The sequence below is a fragment of the Diabrotica undecimpunctata genome, chromosome 9, assembly GCF_040954645.1.
Source record: "Diabrotica undecimpunctata isolate CICGRU chromosome 9, icDiaUnde3, whole genome shotgun sequence".
Classification (NCBI taxonomy): domain Eukaryota; kingdom Metazoa; phylum Arthropoda; class Insecta; order Coleoptera; family Chrysomelidae; genus Diabrotica; species Diabrotica undecimpunctata.
This window is the reverse complement of record NC_092811.1, coordinates 53,751,707-53,757,706: the sequence shown is the minus strand read 5'-3', so window position 1 is coordinate 53,757,706 and position 6,000 is coordinate 53,751,707.

Sequence of the window (6,000 nt, the reverse complement as noted above, 5' to 3'; positions counted from 1 at the left end):
ACTACCGCAACAGTTTTCAAGAAGAGCAATTATGTTATCTGCTGGGATTATGAATATCTGTGGAGTTTCTTTATAAAGTTCGCGTATGATTGTTTTTGCCATTTCGGGTAGAGTTGAGTCACAATTTGACCGTTTAAGTTTTTTCTTGATTGGTGGTTTGGAAAAAACGGCATGGATATTAGTTTGTTCACTATGAGTAGATTCTTCAGTTATGCTAGTTATATCGCTAGGAGAAGAAAGTTCTGAGTGTGTGCGTTTATAATGTGTTTGTGTATCTGTCATATGTTGACTTGGTTGTTCTAATGAGGAGTTGTTATTTAAGGATGTAAGTGGTACATTATTGACTGGAGGAGATATCACTGTTAGTGTGAAAGGTACAGTGTTGGTTTCTGGGCTTTTTTCAGTAGATGTGGATTCGGCTCTTAAAGGAGATGAAACAATTGTCTGGTCAGAAGAGGTACTTTCTGGTGGATTTGTGCAATTTGAAGCGACATGCCCTGATCTTTTACAGACGAAACATTCCATTTTGTCAGTAGAAAGGAAGATGCGGTTTTCATTATCTTCGAAAGAGAGCACAAGAGAGGTTTGAAGCTCAAAGGTTTTGGAGGGCGGGAACACATAAACTTGTCTCCTAAAGCTAAGAATATGTGAGAATTCCTCTCCCGGAATGCCTGCTTTAAGAAATTATACTGGAGAAGCAATTTTTAGGCCTAGGCTTTTAACAGCAGTTTCGATAATTTCATGTGGGATACACGGGGAGACATTGGATATTAAGATTCTCTTTGTAGGAGAAACGAGTTTACGTATGTTTAAAATTAGGGAGCCGATTTGTATGGTAGGATGAGATTTTACAAGTTCATCTACTATGTTTTTATTAGTTAAATATATACAAACTCTATTGTTGGAGATTCTGGAGGCGAAGCAGATGTTCTTGGGTTCGATAATATCACCAATTGCTTTTACATAATCAAATAATTTGAGGCTGTCTTCGGTATGGAGTATGATTGCTTGTTCTTTCTTTGGGTAGGTTGTTTTCGGTGTTGTTTTTGCTACTGTTACATATGACATTGTAGAAATGTTGTTGTTTGATGTATCTTGTTTGTTGCGGATTGTTGAATCTTGTTGTGACATTGTTGTGGAAGAAGCAGTTGGTTTAATGGTATTTCCTGTGCTGCTCATGTACACATAAGCTGCACGTCAATTGTTGGTGTTAACTGACAATTTAATTTTTAATGAACTCAATGCCTGGCCTATAGGGCCGGCAAATTATTTGTATTAACTGTTTTTATATGATAAAGTTTTAAATCACTTTCTGATAAAAAGGTATTAATTGTTCTTATCGTACAAAAACCACATCGGGCTCAGGACAACACTCCTAATTGGGATTTAAATAACTTAATAATAATGTTTTATGAAGTTTTATGAAGTTTTTGAAACTTTTTTAAGCACAACTGTAATTACCTTTTCATTTTGAAAATATTGATTCAACTCAGAAAACTTAGACAAGATCCCTTTTAAAAAATAAAAAATAATTTTGTTTCGGGGTCATGTAAACTTTTGTATATGGATTCTGAAGACTGCAAACGATGTTCTAGATACTGTTGTTCAAAGAAAATTGTAGTGCTGGCCACTGTTCTAAAATCCTCATACAGTACATAACTGTGCTAATAACTATAATAAATATTTTTTAGGTTTCTTGCCATTGGAGACTCTTAAAATTTATTTCATTCAGTTAAAGACTGGGGAGATCAACTGTCGCAGCCATAATCCATGATACGTGCAGAATATTAGTAAATGTTCTTCTCAATTAGCGCATGCCAATGCCAACAGAAAAGGAATAGAACATCATTTCTGATGAATTGTGGACGAGGTAGCAATTTTCAAACTGTATTGGAGCTTTGGACGGGAAACATGTAACGATAGAAGCTGTCGGTCCGTATTCTCTTTTGGGGGTGGAACCGTTGTGGGCACCTTCACCTTTGTTTTGGGAGGGGCTGGAGAGGGATGAGCTGCTCCCGCAGGTGCTTTTCCCATCGCCTCTCTGGCCTTCCTCCTTCTTTTTGACTCGGCGCCACAAATTTTGCGGCGCTTTGGCCGATTTTCCTGATGTGGTCCTTGTCCATCCTCCGCTTGGGCCGAAATTTGAGGTGAACATTGCTGTTCATTCTTCGCTCCGGCTTCAGACTGAGGTGAACGTTTTGGTCCAGCCTCCGGTTGAGCTGAGATTGGAGGTGAACATTGCTGTCCATCCTCAACTGCGGCTTCAGACTGAGGTGAACGTTTTGGTCTAGCCTCGAAATTTGGTTTTGGTTTTTTGTTTTTTTGTACATTCATGTTGTTTCCACGAGTAGCTAGGGAAAGGTTGGTCGCTCCTGGCTGAGCCCCGTATTACCAGGGAAAGGCTTTATACAATGGGGTTTGCCTGGTTCCCCAGGGGATCGTTCACGGCCACATAAAACCTTGTGGCTATACAGCCATCGGCACGACTACCTCACACATTAGTTTTGGTAGGCTGCTTCTTGGTCGCTGAAGGAGTTCATCCACTCCTAGTCTCTCGACTACCTGGGAGAGATTCCCAGATACTCCAGAGAGCTACGTGGTGACATGAAATGTTCTAGCGTGGTAGTTTCACATCTTTATATATTTCCCATTTACCAGACTTAGCCCGTTTATAGTGGATACCTTCATTCAACGGAGAGCTCCTTATTAGGGAGATCCAATTCATTCACACACACAAACTTGTTCCACTTCCTACGCCAGACTAACAGCCCTATCTGAAGAGCAATGTTGCCAACCCGATCAATATAATATTTGCCAAACCCCTGTTAAAATTTTGCTAAAATTATTCTAATTGCTTTATAATAATGCTAAAAATGATTGCTAGTTGAGATAATTCTTTAAAGGGTTATTACCAGCTGCATCTTTATAATCAATTACTTCATTCCAGAATTCTACGTTGAAAGATGTGCATTCCCATTTAATGTGAACTATGGTTCTCCATTGAGACAAGAGCCTGTCTGTTGTAGATGTATCCTTTCGAAATTCTTGTGCAATATCGATAATAGAAGGTTTGATAACTTTTAAAGTTTCTTCTACGGAAAATAAAGATACTTTATCAAGCACCTGGAAATTAATTGGTAATCTAGAACGCTCCGTTACAACTTTTAGTGTGAAATGCAGGTAACGTTGACGTAAATTCTTTTCTATCTCAGGTTGAAAGTTGTATTTGTATTCTCGCAATTTTGTTTCAAATGAATATCCCATGTACGGCTGAGGATCCAAATAACTTTCCATGTTTTGAGTAAAAATATCGACTCTCGCTGTTGAATTTAAGATACGGCGACTTGTAGATTGAACTAAGGCCCACAAATCCTTGTAAAGTTTTGTTGGATCAACATTGTTGCTTTCAAACAGCTTGTTCATAACTTCCTCCAAGATAGGTTTTAAATACAATAAATATAAATGATTTACAGGATCATTATACATGGTATATAGTGTTTCTGCCATATAGCAGTGGTTGCCGCGCATTGCAACTTCAAACAAAAGTTTTAATTCCACCCATTGCTCCAGAATGCGGTTGATTGCTGGTTCAATTGATATCCATTGGGTGTTACACTTCTGTGGAATTAACAAAGGTTCGGATCCACAGTTAATTGTTTGATATATATTTTTGTAATGTAGTCGTCGCGTCGGTTTGAAGAATGACTAAACCAATTATAGGTTTCTCTTATCAGAAATTCGACATTACGTGAAAGAGTTTCTTCAGATGCATGAGATAAAGCCAACTGTAGTGAATGGCACACGCAGCGAACTAACACCAAATTATCATTACCGGTAACATTTTTTAATAAGGCATGTACTCCATTGTTAGTGCCTGTCATTACCGTAGCGTTATCTGTGCCCATGCCAATCAGTCTTCGTATGTCAATGTTCAGAAGTAACAATAATCCTGTAACACCGTTGACTATACTGTTTGCAGTGCCATCTTCAATCTCGACCAACCCCAAGAATGTGGATATTATGGTTTTTAAAGGCCGACTAAAATATCTGCTTGATACTCCTAACATTTTTTTACTCACTGAAATATCCGTTGACTCATCAAGTAAGAGACTGTACTGTTGATCTCCCAAATCTGACACAATTTCCTTAATAAAATGCGGAGACAACACATTTTTTGTTATGTTGGAACACTTTGTACTATGGATTCGCAAGTCTCCACTTTTGCTATCACTAAATCGGTGTTTACATAATTCTGATAAATGATCTACATCTATAATCGAACAATGTGCACATACAAACATAGCTAGTGCAGATTCTGCTCTCTGGGTATTTCGATCTATTTTTTACTTTGTGAAAATTAATCGTTCTCTGACTTTTAACTATGTCCATAGAATTTTTATGCTTGGCTGACAAAATGTGTAATTTTAAACAATGGATTTTGGCAATCATCTCGCACTTGCAGTACTTACAATAGGCCTTCATCTTATCGTTCCCGACAGGCTGTAACCAATCATTAAAATCCTGCATTTGCTCCCACTCTGACCTGTAGTTCTGACTATATTTAGGCGGCATATTAACCACTCGATCAAACTATGTTGCACGGGAAACTATACTGTATAAACTGTAAGAACTTTTATACCAGTGGCCAATATTGAAATTATCGACAAGACACTATTTTAATTTAATTGCTTTATTCCAACTCTGTAATATATATAGCTATAAAGTTAAATTAATAAATCTCACACGATTAATGGGATAATCAGTTCAACAGTATTCCATTATCAGCTAATAAAAAATCCTTATAGCAAGCATAACCCAGTAAAATCATAACAGATAAATTATTTGTTTTAAAAAATGCTGAAACATAATCCTGTGTAGTTAATAGTAATATCATCGTCCACAGATATACTAATTATTATAAACATTATTGAAGGCGAAGGGATTTGCTGATGTAGGTCTGTGTGTGTGAATGTGTAAACATTTTTATTCGGAATCGGATTTGACTCACTGATATCAGTTTCAAGTTCCTGTGATATACCTAAGTTGATTTAGTAAAGGCGGAAACGCATTAGAGAGTCGCGGACGCGACTCGTCGCGAACAAGACAGTACCAGACTCGTACTTCAGTATTCGTACTTGGCAGTCGCGGACTCGTCGCAGTCTACGTAGAAGTTTACAGTTTTTCGATAGCCACAGTGTTGTTCATATCGATTGAGTAACGTGAAAAGAAAAATGGCTTGTGAGAATTTGGAAGAATTGTTTTTCTTGGCTGCTATATTAGAACAAGAAGAAAGGAAAATTAAAAAACCCAAGAGAAAATACTGGGTACATCCAATCAATCTCTCCCGGCCATTAGAAGGCGAATTTTACACATTATTCGACAGATTATGTATGGACGAAATACGTTTTAAACAGTCGTTTCGAATGTCAGTTGAAAAATTTAGGCAGCTGGAAAAACTGCTAGAAGAAGAAATTCAGTTACAAAATACAAAATTTAGGCGTTGTATTCCCCCAACTGAAAGGTTAGCCGTATGTCTAAGGTTAGTAGTAAAACAAAGATATATAGATTACCAAAATGTAATTGCAAAAACTACTTATCACAAAATGTGTAATAATAAGTAAAATGGATTACCGGTTCTTACCCCTACGGTTTGAATTATTGCAAACGATCATTTATAATAATATTTGACTGAACTCTCTACATGTCGTAATAATTTAAATTTGAATTTGAGCTTGAAGGATCAGAAGAACACGTTGTAGGCTGGTTGATATTCCAAGTGTACATTGGTCTACCTCAATTTGATTGATAATTTCAAATATTTTTCCCTTCACAACCGCTTGCTGATGAGGTGTAAATGTTTTTACAATTTTTCCCATATTAATTAGTCCTAGGTGTGATAACTAATAACTTTCTCTTAGAGATTCTTAGTTCTAAGACTAATTAATACTTTATTTGCAGATTCTTAGCTTTAATAAACAATTATTTGCATTTATTTAAAAA